The 24235-nt window shown below is 39.9% G+C and overlaps 1 pseudogene; it reads right to left on the bottom strand.

Moving 5' to 3' along the window:
• Positions 1 to 6164: 6164 nt before the first annotated feature.
• LOC123944287 lies at positions 6165 to 6632 on the bottom strand (annotated as a pseudogene).
• Positions 6633 to 24235: the final 17603 nt, after the last annotated feature.

Here is a 24235-nt window from a genome sequence, read left to right as displayed (position 1 = left end):
GAGGAAGAGTCCACATGGGGGGAGCACAGCTCAGTGTGAGGTGAGGTATGGGTATGATGAAGACGATGACCATAGGGAAAAGCCGGTGTTGGGTATATAGAAACCTGAGTAGGTTGGGGACAGCATTTGCTCAGGTGGGGAGGGAGCCAGAGAGGTTAAGAGATTGGTACATAGAGTAGGATTGAAAAAATAAGTAATATATTAAGGATGATGGGAGAAGGGTTTTCTACTGTGGGAGAAGAGAGGTATACATATGGAAAGAGAAAAACAGAACAAAACCTATATGGTGTTAGATAAAATTGAAGGGATCAGTGTGAACTCATGATTTGCAATATAGACAGAAATAAATGTAGATATAAATATATGGGTTTATACACACATAATACTCCACAGCTGTTTATAGAAGGAAAGTGTACGTATAGCACACAAATCTTGGTTTCCATTCTCCTCTAACATGAACCAGAGCTTCTCTCTCTCTCTCTTTTTTAAAGATTTTATTTATTTGACAGAGAGAGAGAGATCACAAGTAGGCAGAGAGGCAGGCAGAGAGAGACGGGGAAGCAGACTCCCTGCTGAGCAGAGAACCCGACTTGGGGCTTGATACCAGGACCCTGAGATCATGATCCGAGCTGAAGGCAGAGGCTTAACCCACTGAGCCTCCCAGGTGCCCCAACCAGGACTTCTCTTAAAGAAATGACTTAATCTAGGGCTAGAACAAGAAAAGTACAAGATGAACCTAGAAGATCTTGTGCCAGAGAGTAAGGAATGTTGCCCGAATGATGGAACGTATCAAAAGACATAGAAGTCAGATTGAAGAGGCCAAATCACAGGCAATTTGAGCATAAAAATAAATTATGATAATAACAGATCATAAACCATTGAATAACATATGAACTATAAATCTATATATACTGTGTAGTTATGTAACCCAAAGCACCTTCCCACAAAATATTTATTAATTACATAGGGGAAAAGAGTAACTTTATAGTTGAGAAGCCTGGTATATGCCATCGTAATCAAGTGATCAGACTTAATATCATCAGCAATGGGACATACTGAAATTCTGTACCACTTGATATGATGCGGTGAGAAAAAACAGCTGAAGTATTCATGCCAAAAAATGCATAAGCTGAATCTAATCATGAGAAAACATTAGACAAGCTCCAATTGAAGGATATCCTGCAATAATTTGTCTGTAACCTTTAAATGTGTCGATGTTGTGGGAGTCAAAGAAAGCCTGAAGAAATGTTTCAGACTGAAGGACATTAAAAGGACAAGACAACTAAATGCGACATGTGATTCTAAATTGGATCCATTTGCACAAAGAGCATTATTGGGGCAATTGATAAAACTTGAATAGGGTCGGAGGATTATCTGATAGTAATTACTATATATCAGTGTTAATTTCCTGAGTTTGATGGGGCATAATGTTGATAATTGGGTTAGGAAATAAAGTTCTTTGTATTGTACTTGCAACTTTTCTATAAACAAAGTTTATAAAATTAATGTGTATGAAAAGAATTCAATAATGTATTTGCCCTTGTAAGAAAATAACAGAGAGAGGGGCGCCTGGGTGGCTCAGTGGGTTAAAGCCTCTGCCTTCGGATCAGGTCATGATCCCAGGGTCCTGGGATCGAGCCCCGCGTCGGGCTCTCTGCTCAGCAGGGAGCCTGCTTCCTCCTCTCTCTCTGCCTGCCTCTCTGCCTACTTGTGATCTCTGTCTGTCAAATGAATATATAAAACTTAAAAGAAAAAGAAAGAAAATAACAGAGAGAGGAAAAGAAGGAGCAACAGTGAAATATTAGGAAGAAATGAAATGTGAGCCAGAAGACCTCAGGAAGGTGGAATAAAACAAAATCATCCCCCCACCCCGAGAAAAATGAAAGCAAAACTGGAAGTATCACAAAGGAGTAGGCACTGCTAAAAACAGTGAAAGACACAGAGGACAGAATTGAGAAAAGTAAACAAAATGAAATGGAAAGGGACAAATTTAAAAGGAATAGAGAGAAAGTGACAAATATGAAAGATGGGCAAAAGAGGTCCAATATTTGCATAATGGATTTCCTGATGAGGAAGCCAAAATAATGGAATAGAAAATAATTTCAATATGTAATTTGAGAGAATTTTCCAAAAATAAAATAATAATGTAAGGGGAAAAATGTGCTAGCAGAAGGGGTTTTGGGTTTCCAGAACCATCCTGGAGAGACAGTTCTCTGACCTAAGGCTGTGAGGAGCCAGTCCCCACTAACAGCTGTGGAGGCATCCGGCCATGGAAGCAGGGTGGCATCAGCCATTGTGAACATCCAGCACACCCCCTCTCCCATCCCGTGGTTTCATGCTCACTGTGCAATCTTCCTAGTGACATTTTGATTTCCACCCAGATTTGCTCACAGGAAAGGGAGATGAACCAATTGCATATCGGCTCAATCCCCTTAGTGCTGTATGGGTGGAAATCTAAAACTCCTTAGACGTTGGCCACCTTAATTCCCTGAGTTAGGGCCTTGGAGAGATGCTAGTACGGATACTCTGTTACTTATTGTAGTTTCTATTTTTTTTCTCCCACCCCAGTCTAGTCAGGTCATGTGTCAGCAGGGAAGGAAAAAGGGGGCTTTGGTGATTGAGGTGGCTGCTACAGAATTCATCAAAGCCAATGTTGCAATGATGATTTCTCACTTATACTGAATACTGCCTAGCACTTACCCCTTCTGAAGAAAAATAGGTCTATTATGAAATGCCTCAATTTTTATATGGCCACTTCTGGCTCTTTCTCTCATATTTTATTTTATTTTTTTAAAAGATTTTATTTATTTGACAGAGAGAGATCACAAGTAGGCAGAGAGGCAGGCAGAGAGAGAGGAAGGGAAGCAGGCTCCCTGCTGAGCAGAGAGCCCGATGTGGGACTCAATCCCAGGACCCTGGGATCATGACCTGAGCCAAAAGCAGAAGCTTTAACCCACTGAGCCACCCAGGTGCCCCCTTTCTCTCATATTTTAGAGACAATCTTAAACTGCCTCTCCTTCTCCTTGCCTAATTCTAAGCCTTTCTTTTCTTCTTCTCTTTCATCGTGTTTTATTATCTTTCAGAAATACGTGCCTTCATCATGAACTTTTAAAAATATATATTTTATTTTTTTATTTGTGGGGGAGCATGGGGTGAGGGAGAGGGAAGAGCAGACTCAGCGCTGGCCTCAGAGCCTGAAGGTGGTGAGGGCTCAGTATCACCGCACTGAGAGTCTGACACTCAATCCTCAACTGATGGAGCCACCAGGTCCCCCACCTTCATCACATACTTTTATCACTTTTCCTTCATACTGCCTTTCTCCACCGTCACCCAGAATGCTTATCACTTTGACCTTGTAGATACCTCTTTCTTCATAGTTTATTTGCTGATTTGACTTTCTCCTGTTGAATGTTGCCCATTTCCTACCCATCCCAGAGTATGCTGAGTTTAACCACAGTCCCAACGTGCCAAGATGACTAGAACATACTGCATTAACAAAACTGTATTTGTTCTTTATGGAACAAAATGAGATGTTTTCCCAAAAAGTAGTTCTAATCTCTGCATGTCCCAGACCAATAGACTTGCTGACCTTTAGAAGGTAAAACTAAACTTCTCTATTTCAGTTCACCCTTCTCACTATGTCAGCTTTTAAGGGTTGGCAAAATAAGGTTGTGCGTTTTGTTCTGTTTGATCAGTATTGTTTGCATTTAATTGTCTTTATGGTCTCTAGCTTTGACAGTTAAATCAACAACATTGATTTCATTTTCGGTATGTACAGAGCACCAGGCCACAAGGGAAAGTGCATGACAGACTCCCTATCCTGAAAGAGAGTCTAGTCAGTGGGGAAGAACGTCCCTTCTCCAAGAAAACATGTATCCAGCCGCACCTGAGTGGCTCAGTTGCTTAAACGTCTTCCTGCAGCTCAGGTTATGATCCTGGGATTGAACCCCACATTGGGCTCCTTGCTCAGCAGGGAGTCTGCTTCTCCCTCTCCCTCTGCCCCTCCTCCTTCTTGTGCCTGCTTTCTCCCTCTCTCTCTCAGTCAAATAAATAAATAAAATCTAAAAAAAAAAAAAAAAAAAAAAGGAAAAGAAAAGACATACCCATTCAAATGACTGAAATACATTACTGTAAAGGGAGAATATTAGGTGTGCTCCCCAAAGCCAGACTGTGATCGTGGCCAAGGGCATGGGTTCTGGGTTTTAGTCTCTTGAGTTGGAATTCCACTTGCCATCTGATTTTAGGCAACTATTAAAGCTTTCATACCTCTTTTCTGTAAGATAGGGATATAGTCTCTACCTCACAGGGTTGTAGTGAGGATTAAATGAGGTGGTACAGATGATGTACTTAGCCCAGTAATAATAATAGCTAAGGTTTCTTAAGCATTTTCTTTATGCCAGTGTGGCAGAGATGATGTACTTAGCCCAGTAATAATAATAGCTAAGGTTTCTTAAGCATTTTCTTTATGCCAGTGTGGCAGGCTAAATAATGGCCCCCAAAGATATCCAGGTGTTAATTCCTGGAAACTGTATGTATGTGTGTTAAAGAGGGACTTCACAGGTGTAATTAAGTTAAGGATCTTGAGATGGGGAAATTATCCTAGATGGACTTGATGGATCCTAAATGTAACCAAAAGTGTCCTTATAAGAGGGGTTCAAAGGAATATGTTAGTACGGGAGAAGGGAATGTGATGCCTAAAGCAAGATGCTACACTTCTGGCTTTCAAGATGGAGGAAGGTGCCACCAAACAACCCAGCTCTCGATGCTGGAAAAGACAAGGAAACAGGTTGTTTTTTTTTGTTTTTTTTTTCTTTTTTTACTGTGCCTTGAGAGGGTGTGTGGCCTTGCAGATACCTTGATTTTGGCCCACTGAAACAGATTTCAGACTTCTGACCTCCAGAACTATAAGATAATAAATGTGTGGTATGTTTTTTGTTTTTTGTTTTTTGTTTTTTTACTTTTGTGGAGATATAATTGACATATAACACTGTGTAAGTTTAAAGTGTACAATGTGATGATATGATACACGGATATATCAGAAGATATTTACTGCAATAGGGTTAGTTCCATCCTTCAGCTCACATAATTACCAGTTTGTCATTGTTGTGGGGAGAATAGTAAAGCTCTATTCTCTTAGCAACTTTCAAGTACACAAATAGTATTGTTAATTGTAGTCACCATGCTGTACGTTAATTAGATCCCCAGAATATATTCATTTTATAACTGAATTTGTACCCTTTGATCACTATCCCCCCATCACTCCCACCATACAGCCTCTGGCAACCCCCATTCTACTGTTTCTGTGAGTTCAGTTTTTTAGATTCCACATATAAGTGAGGTCCTACAATATTTGTCTTTCTTTCTCTTACTTATTTCACTCAACAGAATGCCCTTAAGCTTCATTCATGTTGTCACAAATGGCAGAATTTTCTTCTTTCTCATGGCTGAATAACTTATGTTCCTTCTATTTCCAATTTGTTTTATCATGAAAAGATGTTGAATTTTGCCAAATTCTTTTTCTGCACCAATTGACACAATCATATGATTATTGTCTTTCGTTCTGTTAATACAGTGTGTCTTATTTATTGATTTACATGTGTTGAACCATTCTTGTATCCAGGGATAAATTCCACTTGATCATGGTATATGATCCTTTTAATGTGCTCTTGAATTCAGTTTGTTAGTATTTTGTTGAGAAATTTTGTGTCTATATATTCAATATTGGCCTATAGTTTTCATTTCATGTAGTGTTCTTTTTTTTAAGGATTTTTAAACCTTTTTTATTTAAAATTTTAATTCCAGTGTTATGTTAGTTTCAGGTGTATATTCCATATATTCCTCAGTGTTCATTAACAGAAGTGCATTCTCATTTTGTGTAGTGTTCTCATCCAGCTTTAGAATCAGTGTAATACAGGCCTCATAAAATGGGTTTGGGAGTGTTTTCTCTAAAAATTTTTGGCATCAATTCCTTAAATGTTGTGTAGAATTCACCAGTGAAACTATCCATTCCAAAGGGCTTTTCTTTGTGGGAAGGTTTTTGATTACTGAGTCAGGCTTCTTACTTGTTATTGGTCTATTCCAATTTTCTATTTCTTCATGATTCAGACATTTTTTTTTTTTAATCATGAAAAAACTGTATTTAGATTTAGCCAGCTGGACTCGGTTTAGATACTCCCAATTTTGTTGGCAACATCCAAAGCATCATAGTCAGGGGCCAGTCGAACGTATGCCTTCTTCTCTCCAGCAGGCCTGATTAAGGTGTTGACCTTGACTACATCAATGTCATAGAGCTTCTTCACAGCCTGTTTGATCTGGTGCTTGTTGGCCTTGACATCCACAATGAACACAAGTGTGTTGTTGTCTTCTATTTTCTTCATGGCTGACTCAGTAGTCAGGGGGAACTTGATTATGGCTGAGTGATCAAGCTTGTTTCTCCTGGGGGCGCTCTTTCGAGGGTATTTGGGCTGCCTTCAGAGACTCAGAGTCTTGGGTCATCGGAACGTAGGTGACGTGCGGATCTTTTTTTTGTGACTGTGGACGCCTTTCAGCACCGCTTTCTTGGCCTTTAAAGCCTTTGCTTTGGCTTCGGCATTGGGAGGGACAGGGGCTTCCTTCTTAGCTTTCGGTGCCATCTTCTTAAAAGGGCCATGATTCAGACTTAATAGGTTGTATGTTCCTAAGAATTTATCCATTTCTACTAGGTTGTCCAATTAGTGCATAACTCTTTATAGTTGTCTCTTATTATTCTTTGTATTTCTGTGGTATCAGCTATAATATCTCCTTTTTCATTTATAATTTTATTTATTTGAGTCTTCTTCTTTTTCTTGGTACATCTACTCAAAGATTTGCCGGTTTTATCTTTTCAAAATAACCAGCTCATCTTTTCTACTGTTTTTCCATTCTCTATTCCATTTATTTCTGCTCTGATTTTATTATCTCCTTCCTTCTGATAACTTTGGGTTTAATTTGTTCTTTTTCTAGTTCCTTGACAAATGAAGTTAGGCTATTTATTTGAGATCTTTTCTTTTTCTTAATGTAGGCATTTATGGCTATAAACTTCCCTCTTAGAATTGCTTTTGCTGCATCCTGTAAGTTTTTTGTTTGTTTGTTTGTTTGTTTTTTAAGGTTTTGTTTATTTATTTGACGAGAGAGATCACAAGCAGGCAGAGCAGCAGGTAGAAAGAGAGGGAGAAGCAGGCTCCCCTCTGAACAGAGAGCCGGATGTGGGGCGCGATCCCAGGACCCTGAGATCATGACCCAAGCCAAAGGCAGAGGCTTAACCCACTGAGCCACCCAGGTGCCCCATCATCCTGTAAGTTTTGATGCATTATGTTTCCATTTTAATTTCTTTCAATATATTTTTTTACTTCCCTTTTGACTTCATCTTTGACCCATTGGTCATGCTACCACATGAATTAGTGAACTTTCCAGTTTTCCTCCTATTAGTAATTTCTGATTTCATTCTATTGTGACCAGAAAAGATACTTGGGGGGCGCCTGGGTGACTCAGTGTTAACCCACTCAGCCTCTGCCTTTGGCTCAGGTCATGATCTCAGGGTCCTGGGGTCAAGTCCTGCATCGGTCTCTCTGCTCAGCAGGGAGTCTGCTTCCTCCTCTCTCTCTGCCTGCCTCTCTGCCTATTTGTGATCTCTCTCTGTCAAATAAATAAAATCTAAAAAAAAAAAAAAAAAAAGATATAGGGTGCCTGGGTGGCTCAGTGGTTTAAGCCTCTGCCTTCAGCTCTGATCATGACCTCAGAGTCCTGGGATTGAGCCCCACATCGGGCTCTCTGTGCAGCAGGGAGCCTCCTTCCCACCCCCCCCCCCCCACCCCTGGCTGCCTCTCTGCCTACTTGTGATCTCTCTCTCTGTGTCAAATAAATAACATTAAAAAAAAAAAAAAAGATACTTGGCACACTTTCAATATTTATGAGTTTTCTGAGAGTCATCATGATCTATCCTGGAGAATGTTCCAAGTGTGCTTGAGGTGAATATGTATTCTGCTGCCATTGGATGGATTGTTCACTGTATGTCTGTTAGGTCCACTTGGTCTAAAGAATAGTCAAGTCTAATGTTTCCTTATTGATTTTCTATCTGGATCATCTATCCATTGTTGAAACTGGGGGTATTGAAGTCCCCTATTATTATTATATTGTTGTCTATTACTCCCTTCAGATCTGAGCATTTGTTTAATATATTTAGGCGTTCCAGTGTTGGGTGCATATATATTCACAATTGTTATATACTCTTGATGAATTGGCCCTTTTAGGATTATATGATGATGTTCTTTGTCTCTTGTTACAGTTTTTGACTTAAAGTCTATTTTTTTCTGATATAAGTATAGCTACCTCTGCTGTCTTTTCATTCCTACTTGCATGAAATACCCTTTTTCACCCTTCATTTTGATCTGTATGTGTTCCTAAAGCTGAAATGAATCTCTTGTAGACAGGATGTAGTTTAGTCATGTTTTTTAATCTATGTGGCCACTCTGCCTTTTTTTTTTTTTTTTCACTTGACAGACAGAGATCACAAGTAGGCAGAGAGACAGGCAGAGAGAGATGGAGGAGCAGGCTCCCTGTTGAGCAGAGAGCCCGATGCGGGACTTGATCCCAGGACCCTTGGATCATGACCTGAGCCGAAGGCAGAGGCTTTAACCCACTGAGCCACCCTGGCGCCCCACTCTGTGCCTTTTGATTAGAACATTTAATCCATTTACGTTTAGAGTAATTATTGATAAGTAAAGAATTAGTATTGCCATTTTGTTCATTGTTTTCTGGCTGTTTTGTAGTTTCTTTCTTCCTTCTTTTCTCTCTTACTGCCTTCCTTTGTGAATTGATGATTTTCCATAGTGGTATACTTTTGTTCCCTTCTTTTTGTCTTGTATGTAACACCTATAGGTTTTTGTTTTATGGTTACCCTAAGGCTCACTTGAAACATCTTGTAGATATTGTAGTCTATTTATTTTGAACTGCTAACCTCTTCAACTGTACACAAAAAAATCTACCCTTTTATCCCACCCCTACCACATTTTATGTTTCATATTTTACATATTTTTTTAAGATTTTATTTATTTATTTGACAGACAGAGAGATCACAAGTAGGCAAAGAGGCAGGCAGAGAGAGAGGAGGAAGCAGGCTCCCTGCTGAGCAGAGAGCCCTATGTGGGGCTCGATCCCAGGACCCTGGGATCATGACCCGGGCCGAAGGCAGAGGCTTTAACCCACTGAGACACCCAGGCACTCTTACATATTTTTATATTGTGTATCCATTAATAAGTTATTATAGCTATAGCTGTTTTTAATACTTTTGCTCCTCAGGCTTTATATTAGTTAAGTGATAAACACACCACTATATTACAATATTAGAGTATTCTCAATCTGACTGTATCCTTGTCTTTACCAGTATGTTGTTTCTTTTCTTTTTTTTTTTTTTGAAGTTTTTATTTATTTATTTGAGAGATAGTGACAGAGCTAACAAGAGAGAGCATGAGAGGTGAGAAGAGGGAGAAGCAGGCTCCCTGCGATATGGGGCTCCATCCCAGGACCCCAAGATCATGACCTGAGCTGAAGGAAGACACTAAACTGACTGAGCCACCCAGGCATTTCTGTGTTGTTTATTTTCACATGTTTGAATGTTACTAGTTAGCATCCTTTTGTTTCAGCTTGAAGAACTCTTTCAGCATTTCTGCAAATGCTAATGATGCTGAACACCCTTTGGTGGCACTGGGTCTGGCGGCCATGGTGACTTGTCAGTAGGCCACTGGGGGCTGTCCTATCATCTGCATGCTCCTTATCAAGTGCCCGTTGCTCACCCGGCTCTTTTCTTCCTGGTAAGGGGAACTCTTTCTAGCTTGGGAGTTCCCTCTTGGTGCTAAGCAATTCTGGCAGGAGCCATGGGTTGATGTAGCAAAACAAAGCTGTTCTTCCTTCCCTTTTTGTGTGGTTGTTCTCAAACTTTTTGTTTAACTGCACTGCTGAAGTTTATCAAATGGACTCCAGAGCTCTCCAGTGCTGTTTTTATTTGTGGGTAACTATCTAATTGTTGATCTTTATGGAGAGATGGAGGAGTTTCCTACTCCGCCATCCTGGTAATGTCACTCCCAAATGTATGTTGTTTTAAGCTGCCGAGTTTGTGGTAATTTATTACAGCAGCCATAGTAAATGAATACAGCTGGGCATTATTCTAAAGGCTCTCTATATATTATTTCATCCAACTCTCACCTTTTCCCATCTCCTCATCAATCATGGAGAGGTGTGTTAGTAAGTTGGCCCCATCCTCAGCTGGCCCCACCACACCCACCCATCCCCATCTTAGATTGCATCCATCAGACTTTATTCTTTTTTTTTTTAAGATTTTATTTATTTATTTGACAGACAGAGACCACAAGTAGGCAGAGAGGCAGGCAGAGAGAGAGGGGGAAGCAGGCTCCCCGCTGAGCAGAGAGCCTGATGCAGGGCTTGATCCCAGGACCTGAGATCATGACCCGAGCTGAAGGCAGAGGCTTTAACCCACTGAGTCACCCAGGTACCCCAATCAGGCTTTATTCTAAGTAATATCCTTGGTTTGAATCCACAGGACAGTCTCTCTCTCATATACACACACAACACACACTCATAAACCATACGTGAGTTCTCCTAGTAAAACCTGCCCTTTATGCAGTTGTGGGAGGAACAGAGAGCAGCAGTAGTGTTGTCCTACTTCTGACATCTCTCTGCCTTGTAATTTTGTTTCTAGAGAATTCACTTAATGTGTTCCATTGAAGCTGCTACTTGGTAATTTCTTTCTTTCTTTCTTTTTATTTATTTATTTATTTATTGCATGGTGATTTCTGGTGGTAGATTTAGGGTTGCATGCTGGCTTTGCCTTGAGTAAATCTCTGTTCCCCAGTTTCTTCATCTATAGAAAATAGAATGATATCTATTTGCAGGATTGTTAGAAAGGACTAAATGATACAAGTGAAAGTGTCCTGGACATCGCAATTGTTATGACTGGCATGCTCACAGCCCTTGCTGGGAGAGAACTTGGACAGCCAGCCACAGTTGGTCAGACCACGTGTGGGTGCCTGATACCCCAAAGTCAGCCAGATCCACAGGCGGATCAGATACTAATGATGCAGTTCAGTGGCGAAAGTTCTGTCTAAACAGTAAGATAACCTCAGGTTGCTCTCTGGAACTTGAAATGGAAAGTAAAGAGGGAATCAGGCAATTAGGGATAAGAACTGAAGCTAAAAAGATGTTGAGAAGGAAGAGGTGGGACCAAAAGCAAGCTGTAATTGTTAAAATTAATTGAAGGAAACCTTTGTTTAGAAAGGCGTGGAGAGGCCAGCAGAGGGAGCTCTCACACTCGGCTACTCCTTGTGAATTGCAGACCCTACAGGTAGAGACAGGCCTTTCAGGTGTGTATTTCTTCACTATCCCAGCAGGAGGGAGAAAGTTTTTCCTCCTCCCCCTGCAACATCCTAGCTGGTGAGACTGTCAACTTCAACCAATGAAAAGCCACTATACTTTGAGCTCCCAGTTTACTTCAACGGACTTTTTGTTTATAATGGCCCTTCCCAATTCCCCGTTTCCTCCCTTAAAAAAGGGTTCTTTATTGTCTGGATTTGCCTATGGTTTTCCGTAGCCTGCTTCTGGGATTGCAGTTCTCTGCTCTTCCCAAATAAACCCATTTTTGCTGGTAAAGGCTCACATAATTCTTGAGTAGAGCTCAGTTACTGAGGAAACAGAAACTATGAGTATGCAAACGTAGGGAGGTCAAGATAAAAGTGATAGGATGGATGCTCAGAAAGCCAGAAGTGGGGAACTCCCCCAATAAGCAAAGTCTCAGCCAAGTCACAAAAATGGCAGAACAGAAGAGTGAAGACCCATTAACTTCTGCCACGGAGATGCCTAGTGCCATCTTCAATTCAGAAGAGCTCCTAACCTTGGATTTCACAGTTGGCCGATCTTCCTTATTGCCACATGCCATCTTAAAATGAAGTCCTATTACTTGAGTTTATCAATGGATCCTTATTTTACACAAAAGAGTTTAATTAAAACAAAAAGAATCCAAGTGGTAGTTCTGTCTCATTTTTTAAATGGATCTTGAAACAGTGGGGCATAATGGAGGCAGAAGAATATTACTGGCAAAGGAAATATCAAGAGTCAAGGCTTGGAGCTGAGAGAACATAAAGATATCAGTGGCTGGGCACAGACTCAGAGCAATAGTCAGGGGGTTGTGATCTCTCACAAAGGGCAAGGGCAGTAGGGTCAAGATAGTTGGGAACCTAGATGCCCAACATGGGCAACTTAACTGCGTTACCAGTAGCTGGAGCTCCTTCTCCGAAGCTTTGTTATTCTCACACCTGAGGGTTTTGTCTTAGTAATACATATCATTTTTAACATCTTAAAGATCCATCAACAATTTGTTATATATCCTCCCAGGCAAAAATTATACTAACTTGATTAATGATCAAAAACCTAGTTGTTATTGGAAGACGCTACCGAATCTGTCCCTTACCTTTGCTATTTAAGAGCTGTTTGTGTCCTCAAGGAAGCTGCTTGAAAGAAACACAGAAAACAAACCAACTCCCTGTCACATATATCCCCGTGGCCTGAGTCATAAGGAAATGCAGATGGGACAGAACCAGGTTTCCTATCTGTGGACTCTGCCCAGCCCAGACTCAAGTGATGATGACAGAAGTCCTTGGGAGTTTGAATATAGGTCAGGGCTGGTAAATACCACTGAGCCTGGGTCCTGATTCAGTATCGGAATCCATTTCCTTCAGGTGTTTTCCAAATTTTCCAGGCTCTCTGAACCTGAGGAACAGCCTTTAGAACAGCGGTGTCCAGTGGAAGTATAATGCAAACCTAATCTAATTTAATTTAAACCTATCTAATTTAAACTTGTGCAGTAGTCATGCAATAAAAGTGAAAAGACGTGGGTGAAATTAATTTTAATAATATATTTTATTTAACCCAGTATATCCAGAATATTATTTTTAACATGCAAGCAATGTGAAAACTAATTTTTTTTTGTCCTGTCTTCACAATCTGGTGCATTTTTTATGCATACGTACATCTCAGTTCAGACTGGCTGCATTTTTAAAAAAGATTTTATTTATTTATTTGTTTAAGAGAGAGAGCATGCGCACATGAGTAGGAGTGCAGAGAGGAGAGAGAATCCCAAGCAGACTCCACACTGAGCAAAGAATCCAGTGTGGAACTGGATCCCACAACCCTGAGATCATGACCTAAGCTGCCTGAGCTGAAATCAAGAGTCTGATGCCTTAACTGGACCACCCGGGTGCACCCAGACTAGCCGCATTTTTAAGTGCTCTATACCTCCATCTGGTTTAGATGGTGGCTGCGTATTAGACAGCACAGGTCTAGAGGTGCTTGACTTGCTTCCTCCTTCCCACTCTACCTCCTACTCCCATCAGATGCAGGAATTTGAGGGGTGGGCCAGGAGTTCAGAGGCCTTGTTGTCATGCCAATGCTTTAAGTTCACTGGGAAAAACCAAGTCATTCTTCTTCTGAACCATCCTCACCTATTCCAGTATGCCTCTTCTTTGCCTTCCTGAAGTCAAGGGCCTGTGCTCTCACAGAATGTGGTCTATGTTATAGGATTTTATTTCATTTTGCTTTACACTCCTTTGTTATGTTTCAGACTCCCCAACTGGATTACAAAGGTCTCAAAGGCATTTGTCCCACTCTTAGTCATCTCTTTTTGCAACACCTAGTCATCAATAAATGAATAATTGTTGAATAAATGAATGACTCCTTACAGGACTGGTAAACATGTATTATGGAAGCCTTTGTTTTATCTGACACCCCTAGGTCCATACAGCCTGTTTCCTCATCAACAGTGAAGCCAATCAGGGCACTGTCAGTCCCAGCCTAGAAACTGGGGGAAATGCTTGTCTTTGTCATTGGGATCTCAGGCCTGCATACTCAGTTCAACAAATAGTTCCTGAACAACTCCCATGCCCCAGGCACCATGCTGGGTACTCTGGGAGGTGCACAGATGAGTAACAAATACCCTTGCCCTCAAGTCCCTAACTAGTACAGGGCCTTTGACAGGTCTACACAAATAATTATAATTTTAGGTTAAGTAACCTCAGGGCTGTAAGGGGAATAAAGAGGCCAGGTAGGAGAGGGGCAAGAAGAGGGACTCGCAAAAGAGGCTTCGTTCAGACCTATCCTTGAGATGATGCTTGAGCCTAAGACAGGATTTGGACAAGTGGGACTGGAAGGAGGGAAACAAACAGCTTTTAGAAATCTGACGAATGAGGAAGAAACGCGATACAGAGGAGGTGTGATGAAGAGACTCCTTAGGACAAGGAAATGAGACAGACCACAAAGATAAGAGCAGGGTGGAAGAAATCACAACAGGGTAGGGGAGGAGCAAATCTCATGAGAGGGGTGAGGACTCCAGACCTGGAAGGCACCCTTGTTGAAGAAGACAATGCCAGGAAGAAGGGCTTGGCGAGTGAAGCTGGGAATTCCAAAAGGAAGTGAGATGGGTTTGTGTTATACACTCCTGGTGGCAGAGGCAGGGACGGGAGAAATAAAGAGCCCTCTGATCAAGGAAAGTAGACTCCCCTAAGAACGTTAAACAACCCGATTTGAGCAGAGTCCCAGAGTGATAGGGAAAGGACGAGAAGAGATAAGCTGGAAAGAACTTTACGTGACACAGGAGATGTGGGCAATATTCTGTCTAGCCAGTACCACGTGCCCTAGAGATTGCAGGAGCAGTCGGCACGCCAAGTCAGACATCAGCCTGGGAAATCAGCTCCCAGTGGGGGAATGGAAGCAGAACAGAAATAGCACGTGACTAGGTTGTAGTGTAAATTACAAGTTGGGATAGCCTTTCCCAAATCACTGAAGTAGGGATTCTCGCCTGGAGGTGTGTAGGTAGTTCTTTACACAGACAAGGGTTGCACCTGCAGCAGTGGGAAAAATTCCAAGACTGGCATCAGAGCAGGTGTACAAAAGGATATCAGAAAGAATCTGATTTAAGAAGAAGACTGATTTACTTTGTTTTATTTTTAAATTTCTTTTTTTTTTTTTTATATTTTATTTATTTATTTGACAGAGAGAGATCACAAGTAGGCAGAGAGACAGGCAGAGAGAGTGAGAGGGAAGCAGGCTCCCTGCCGAGCAGAGAGCCCAATGCGGGACTCGATCCCAGGACCCTGAGATCATGACCTGAGCCGAAGGCAGCGGCTTAAACCACTGAGCCACCCAGGCGCCCTTATTTTTAAATTTCAGATGCATCTGTTGCCTCTAAGCACTTTTATTTCCAAGAAAAGACAGACCAGACTGTTCTCTACCTTTCAGAGCATGCATACAAGGGTGCCTAAAGAACATACGTTTGTGTACTCAGTGACACACACCCAAAGCTGTAATGGAGACTAATAATTGCTAGCAGACATTGAGCGTGTGGTAACTGCTAGGCCGTGTACAAAGTGCTTTTACAGGTATTATCTCATTTAGTCTTCACAATATTACCTATGACAGGGGCGCCTGGGTAGCATGGTCAGTTAGGTATCAGACTCTTGGTTTTGCCTCATGTGGTGATCTGGGAGGTGGGGGCAGATCGTCGTGACATTGAGCCCTCTGTCAGGCTCTGCACTTAGCAGAGTCCACTTGGGATTCTCTCTTCCTCTTCCTCTGCCCCTCCCTGCCCACCTCCCATCGCAGGTAAATAAATAAATAAATCTTTTTAAAAAAACAATATTACCTATGACATTATGTTACTATCTTCATTTCTCAGGGAGATAGGTTACATGACTTGCTAAGATCACAATGCTAGCAACCTATGGGGCTGTAGGAAGCTTTTTATATTATTAATCCATTGTTTTTTATAGTTATAGGGCTCTTCAGATTTCCTTTTTTTGTATCTGTTTTAGTAAGATATATTTCCTAGGAATTTAGACTAAATTTAGAATTTAGTTCATTTAAATCTCCAAACTTACTGGCATGAATCTGGTCAAAAACCTTGTTTTTTTTAAAATAATTTAGCATCTGAGGGCTGCCTGGGTGGTTCAGTCAGTTAAGTGTCTGCTTTTGGCTCAGGTCATGATCCCAGCATCCCACATGGGGTCCCCTGTTCAGTAGGGAGCCTGCTTCTCCCTCTGCCTGCTGCTCCCTTTGCTCATGCTCGCGCGCTCTCTCTCTTTCTTTCTCTCTCACATACACAATAAATAAAATCTTTAAAAAACAATTTAGGATCTGAGATGTATTCCTCTTTTCATTTCTGATATTCATTACAGGTACTTCTTTTTCTTGACTAGTCTTACCAGAGATACATCCATTATATTAGTCTTTTCAAAGAAACAATCTCTCGATTTGTTGTTCCTTCTATTATAAATTTGTTTCCTATTTCATTAATTTCTCCTCTTATCTACATTATTTCCACTATTAGTTTGTTTTTGTAAATTTCCCCCCTACTTTCTTGAGATGGATGCATATTAGCTCATTGATTTTTAGTTTTTATTCTTTTTTTTTTAAAGATTTTATTTATTTGACAGAGAGATCACAGGTAGGCAGAGAGGCAGGAGAGGGGGAGGGGCAGAGCACGCTCCCTGCTGAGCAGAGAGCCCAATGCAGGGCTTAATCCCAGGAGCCTGGGATCATGACCCAAGCTGAAAGCAGAGGCTTTAACCCACTGAGCCACCCAGGTGCCTCTCCCACAACTTTTTAATTTTATTATTACTTAGTTTAAAATATTTTATAATTTCTATTATGATTTTTTTAATGCATGGGTTTTTTAGAAGGATATCTCTTAATATTTAGATATGGTTAATATATAGATAGATTTTCTAGTTATTATTTTTTATTGATTTCTTGCCTCATTGTACTGTGGTTAGAGAACATACTTCAAATATATCAGTTCTTTGAAATTTGTTGAGACTTGCTTTATGACCCAGTATATGGTCTGTAACATAATATTTCCCAAAGATGGCCACAAACATCTTCAATGCCTCATGCTCTTTTGCTATGTGACTATGCAGCTTCCCCATTAAGGAGGGGGATGTCTCGTTTTTCACTCCCTGGAATCTTGGCAGAATTCCAAGATAACCAAGAAAAAATAGCCTTACATCTTTTGCTCCCAGCTTCTTGGATGATGGCTGCCATGTAAGAAGTGACAACCCTGAGACCGCCATGCTTGAAAGATTTGAGCCATGTGGAGAGACTGGAGGATGAGATATCTTGAGGAGAGAAGGAAAAGCCAAGGAGGACCCAGGTGCCAGCACATGTGACTAGTCATCCTGGCTATCTAGTCAAGACTTCAGATGACTCTAGTCTCAGCAACTCTAGTTTCTGACTGCAGTCACACTGGAGACTCCAAGTGAAAACTACCCATCTGAGCCCAATCTAGAACCTTGAGAGATAATAAATTGCTGTGTTTAAGCTCTACATTTATGGGTTATTTGTAATGCAAGAATAGTTCTCCAGAACATGGTCAATTTATTTAAATATTCTGTGTGTGCTTTTTAACTGAAAATTATAATTGTTGGGTGTGGTGTTCTGTATGTATCAATTAAGCCAAGTTCATTGGTTTGTTTATCTAAATCTATATCCTTAATGATTTGGTTTGCTTTCTGTGAATTACTGGGAGGTATATTAAAAATCTCTCACTATAATTTGCTATTATATTTGCCACTATATTTGCCTATTTCTCCTCTCATTTGAGCTCAATTATTTGGTTTTTGTGAATTACAGGAAAGAATACAGAACATCTTAACTCTATTTCATTCTTCCATATCCAGTAACTCCAAGTTGAGTTTAGAAAGTACTAAATATGCTAGTAATAATACTAGATATGATAGTATATATTAGCTATGTTAGTATAATACTAGAATATGCTAGTAGTAATTCTGACTGCAGTCACACTGGAGACTCCAAGTGAAAACTACCCATCTGAGCCCAATCTAGAATAATAGTAATGAAACTATATAACTTTTTCTTTTTTTTCTTTAAGATTTTATTTATTTATTTGACAGAGAGATAGAGAACACAAGTAGGCAGAGCAACATGGCAGAGGGAGAGGGAGAAGCAGGCTCTCCACTGAGTAGGGGGCCTGACGTGGGATTCAATCCCAGCACTCTGGGATCATGACCTGAGTTGTAGGCAGCTGCCTAACCAACTGAGCCACCCAGGTGCCAGGTAACTTTTTCACTGAGCACTTACTAAGTGCCAGTTGTTGCCCTAAGTACTTTACATGTAGTACTTGCTTAAGCCTCACAATTTCCCTGTGATTTTGGCATTATGATTCCCATTTACCACAGACAGGTTAAGTAACTGGTCTAAGATCACTCAACTAGATAAGCACTATATTGGAATTTAAAACAAGACAGTCTGAGTCTGCTCTTAGCCACTCCCTTATACTGCTACTGAGATGTGATGCCCTCTCTAGGCCAGAAGATATGAGCCCAGGTGTCATTTATGAGCATGTTTGCTTTGACATACTGCAGCATGTAAAGTAAACAAACAAACAAACAAACAAACAAAAAATAGCTAAGGTACTCCAGGAAAGGTTTATATATTTTAATAAATTGTTAATAGCTTCAAGTGGGTTCTTCTGGTATATATTAGTAACAGGATGATAGATATGGCAGTGGGCCACTAGGCCTTTCATGTGAGTACTTCAGGGAATCACTCATACTAAATAGGAATTTGTGCTAAATATTATTTCTGGAAATAATTTATACCTAGTAAAATATTATAAACTCATAGGTCTGGAAGGTCCCTTAGAGATCACTTATTTCAGACCACTTATTTATAGTATTAAAAATCATTATCTTTGAAGGTAGCATTTTAGGGACTTTTACTTTTTATATTATTTATATGCTGTTTAATTTTTCATAAGAACACATCACACCTAATCAGAAAAATAAAATGGTTATTCCTGCTAAGACAGTTCAGTAGGGGAAAGAATAGTCTTTTATTGCAACAATTAGATATCCACATGAAAAAGAATGACTTTGTGGGGCTCCTGGGTGGCTCAGTTGGTTAAGCGACTACCTTCGGCTCAGGTCATGATCCCAGGGTCCTGGGATCAAGTCCCACATTGGGCTCCTCTTCCTCTGTGGAGAGCATTCTTCTCTCTCTCTCTCCCTCTGCTGCTCCCCCTGCTTGTGTTTTTTCTCTCTCTCTCTGTCAAATAAAATCTTTAAAAAAAAGAATGAATTTATACTCTTACCTTATAGCATATATAAAAATTAACTCAAAATGAATCCCAGACCTAAATGTAAGAATTAAAACTATAAAAGTCTTAGAGGGGGGAATGCCTAGGTGGCTCAGTCCGTTAAGCGGCTGCCTTTAGCTTGGGTCATAATCCCAGGGTCCTGGGATCAAGTCCTGCATTGGGCTTTTTGCTCAGTGGGGAAACTGCTTCTCTCTCTGCCTGCCTGTCCCCTGCTTGTGCTCCCTCTCTGTCTCTCTCTCTCTCTCTCTGACAAATAAATAAATAAAATCTTATTTTAAAAAGGCTCAGAAGAAAACATAGCGTAAGTCTTCATGATCTTGGGTTAGGCAAAGACTTCTTAGATATAAAACCAAAAGAAAAATATAAAAACTGGACTTCATCAAAATTAAAAACTGTTGTGTTGCAAACAATGCCATCAAGGCAGTGAAAGACAACCCACAGAATGGGAGAAAATATTTATAAATCATATCTTGATAAGGCATTTATATCCAGAATATACATATAAATTACTACAACTCAATAATATAAACACAACCTAAACTAAAAATGGCCAAAGAACTTGAATAGATGCTGATTTGCAAACTCAGGAGCTTTTCAGGTGAAATCTGTAACTGGCCCCAGATACAGAGGACAAGGAAAGGCTGAAGAAAGAGGCAGACCACTCCAGATTGGTAGGTGACAGTTTAATAAGCAAGGGCACTTACATACAAGGCTTGTCTTGGGCAGTTGCAAGATGGATAGATATCTGCACATACCCACCAGAGTCTTGAACATTTATATAGAGGCTTTAACTGAGTTAAATTGAATATATATTGACCAGATGGTCTTAACACCATATTGCTCTCCTCAAGTCTGCACCCTTTAAAATGGCTCTCACTGTGGGAAACAGTGGGCAGAACACACATTTCAGGGACATGGGAAGGGATGAGGAGCTTTCAATTGCCTGGGTCCAGACTACGGGTTAATCAGTGGTCACATCCTCTTGATGACCTCCTCTAACAGTTAGACATTCCTCCAAAGAAGATATAAAAATAGTCGATAAGCATGTGAAAAAAAATGGTCAACATCATTAGCCATAAGAGAAATGCAAATCAAAACCACAATGAGATAACAATTCACACCCACTTGGATGGCTATATTAAAAAAAAACAAACAGATAATAACAAGTGTTAGTGAGGATGTGGGCAAATTGGAACCCTCATACATTGCTGGTGGATAAATGATGCAGCCACTGTGGAAAGCAGTTTGACAGTCTTCAAAATGTGAAACGTAGTTGCCATGTGATACAGCAATTCCACTTTCATATACCAAAGAGAAACAGAAACATACATTCACAAAAAACTTGTGCACTAAATGTTCATAGAACCATTATTCATAATAGCCAAAAAGTAGAAACAACTTGTGTCCATCAATTGATGAATAGATAAATAAAATGTAGTATCTTCCAAACAATGGAATGCTACTTGGCAGTAAAAAGAAAAGAAGTACTGATACATGATAGAACATGGATCAACTTGAATATGTTATGCTAAGTGAAAGAAGCTTGTCACCAAAGAGCATGTTATATGATTCTGTACATATAAAATGTCCAGGATGGGCAAATCTATGGAGACAGAAAGTACATGAGTAGTTGCCTAGGGCTGGGGGTTGGGGGGAGGGGGTATGGGCAGTGACTACTAGTGGGTTTCTTTTTGGGGTGGTAAACATGTTCTAAATCAGACTGTGGTGATAGTTGCACAACTCTGTTGTGACACTAAAAACCATTTAATTATACTTATTAAATGGGTGAATTATATGGTATGTGATTATAGCCTAATAAAGCTGTTAAAAAGAAAAAATGGCTATTCCATTAAATTGATGCAATATGATTTGAGGTGGGTGCCTGGGTAGCTCAATCGGTTATGCACTTGCTTTTGGCTCAGGTCCTGATCCCAGGGTCCTGGGATCCAGCATTGAGCATGGTTGGGCTCCCTGATCAGCCTGGAGTCTGCTTCTTCCTCTTGGTCTGCCTGTCCCCCTGCTTGTGCTCTCTCTTTCTCTCATGAACAAATAAAATCTTATAAATAAATAAAATTATTTAAGGTGCCATTCTAGGGGCACCTGGGTGGCTCAGTGGGTTAAGCCTCTGCCTTCGGCTCAGGTCATGATCCCAGAGTCCTGGGATCGAGCCCCGCATTGGGCTCTCTACTCAGCAGTGAGCCTGCTTCCTCCTCTCTCTCTGCCTGCCTCTCTCCCTACTTGTGATCTGTCTGTCAAATAAATAAATAAAATCTTAAAAAAAAAAAAAAAAGCTGTTGGACCTGAGGGTATAGTGTTCGCCTGTTACAGGGATCAGGTTTTAAGGTGCCATTCTATTCATTCAATATTAAACAGGTTATTTTTAGACTTTCACATTGCTTAATGTAACCAAACACTCCATATGAAAGAACTGTTTTTTACTAAAACTACTACAAATCATTATAATAGATAGGTGATATCCCTAAGGTCACCTACATGTTTTCAACACCACAAATCTGTCAATACTTTACAGGTATAAAGATCTAGTATCTTCCACACAATTTTTTCCCATACAATAAGGACAGTGGCCTGTCCTTAAGCCTCAATTCAAATTACTCTAGCAGTAAGAAACATGAAAATATACTGCCTTAAACAAAACAGAAGTTCATTTCTCTGTCACTTAAAAGTCTAGAGATAGGCAACCCAGGGCTGAGATGGCAGATATCTCTCCAATGACCTCTGGCTCCTGTCACAGGTCCCAGGCACAGTCTACTGCTCTGTCAACCATAGGGTATAGGTCTTGCTGTTACGGTTCATCCAAGCAACAAGATGAAAGAAACAGAAAGAGTAGGGGTGGAAGGAAAGGGGACCAAGTGTATGTGCCAAAGGTCTTTAAGAAAAGTTCCCAGATGCCCTTAATGCTGTGCATTGATTGACCAAAACATTGTGATAAAGTCATACTTAACTTCAAGTGAGACTGAGAATATGGTCTTTATCCCAGGTACCATGTGTCCAGGTAGAAATTAGGGGTTTTATCATCATGAAAGAAAGGGAAACAGACATTCAGAAAACTCGCAGACTCTCCCAGTAACTCGTAACTTATCTAATGTCACAAAACCCCACCAAAATCTAGAGAAAAATAATCTGGTCACAAAGGATGAAAGAAGTAAGATGAACTAAGACCTATACACTAAATTAAGCATGAAGTATGAGGAATAATTATGCCTAATAGTGAAAAGCATCAGAGGAGACATGTTTGCAAAAGGGTAGAGAAATAACCAACAGTTCTAAAATGGGGAGAGCATTTTTATAAGATGGCAGCCAGAGGCAATAGAGGCAGTCAGATATACTAGGCAAGTAAAAAGTGGCTTGAATGAGCAGTAAGTAAAATCTCACTTCCTTTCAGGTCCCATTAAGACCAGCAATTTTTATCAAAACACTTTATTTTTGCCTCTTTTATTTGTTCATATGTTTCCAATTGCAAAGGGCTTACATTATCAACTGATTTTTTTTTTTGCTTCTGGTAGCGTTTCAAGGATATGCATTGTACCTGGCCTTCTCTATACTCCTAAAGATGTAATTAATTTTCCTTAGAAATCACTGTGGTTGTATTTTTTATTTATTATATTAACACTATCAGAAAAATACTGAACATTCCCAAGAAATCGCAGTGTACACAACTTAGTGTAAATTTACTTAGTCCTTTTAATCATTAATTTAAGATCCACAGACAGGCTTGGTTTCTATGTTAAGAAACAATGTGACTGAGATAAAGTGTTCAGGAGAGATAACATTTAATATGTTTCAGGAAAAGGGTATTAACATTTAGTTTAGTGGGGTTTTTTTGTTTTGTTTTCTTTTAGTTTACAAGTTCAGAAGAGTTAATCATAAATACAAATATAAATAAGGAAAAGTTACCATAGGGGAAAATAGAATTTTCAAATGATGCTGAGATTACCATAATAATGCTGTATAATGAAATTTATGGGAGAAATCACGGGAGAAAGGAAAGGTCAGGGTCCACATACACCCAAATGATCCAAACACTTTTAAAAAGTGCATTTTCTTTAGATAATTCTGCAGCTGGTATGCACTTCCTAGGAGAAAGTACAGTTTTAAAAAGATGATAGCCTCACAAAAAATATATCATATGTAAAGTAATAAATCCACCAGATTCTATATAGCATGACCATATGCATAAAGATAAGAAGTTGCTGTCTTGAAATCATTATTTAAAAAATAAGCCAAGCATGTTGGCTGGTTTCTGGTCCCCTTTGCAGATCTGCTGTCAGTTACATCTGAAATAGGCTACAGCATATATCACGTGAGACAGTGGGAGGAACTGACTAGGAAAATCAAGACAGTCATGTTCTAGTCCTTATTTGGCTCCTAGTTAGGGGCCACTCTAACTAGGCCCACTATTTGGCCCACTCTAGGCAAGACATACTCTCAAGGTCTTCAATTCCTCATTGTTCTCTAAGGTTCTTTCCAGCACCATGATTCTAAGGTGACTTGAGGGCCTATTTCAGATGATATAGTATTGTTTACATTAAATCACTTCTGGTACATGTTATCAGGAACTGTCCACACATGAAGTCTGCATCATTAAAACGTTTTTCTCCATATTTTTCAAGATAGAAACAGTAATTTAGAACTCAACAATAACATTTTAATTTTTTAAAATCAAAATAAGATGACCAGAATCATTAAACTTAGTATTCACAGCACTGAACCTAGAAAAACATATATAATTAATATAATGTTAAAGCCAAAAGACCATCTGACAGACTGAGACTTCTTATGAAGTGTTTTAAAGACAATTACTCCATAACAACTGTATACTCAGGATTTGTGGACATAACATTACAAGCTGGGGGGAAAAATCCAGCTCAAATGTCAAATCATGGAGCCAGAATGACTCTGAAATTCTGGAAGACACATTTTGAGAAAGAAACAGAATTCTCCCCCATTTCCCCATTCCCCTCTCCCAAAGGGGAGAATGTAAAATTAATGCACATCTTTGGTAAAATTTCAGAAAAAATAAAT

Source organism: Meles meles, chromosome 6 (genome assembly GCF_922984935.1).
Source record: "Meles meles chromosome 6, mMelMel3.1 paternal haplotype, whole genome shotgun sequence".
Lineage (NCBI taxonomy): Eukaryota > Metazoa > Chordata > Mammalia > Carnivora > Mustelidae > Meles > Meles meles.
Note: the sequence above shows the minus strand (reverse complement) of the source record. Positions and strands in the feature narration are given on the sequence as shown.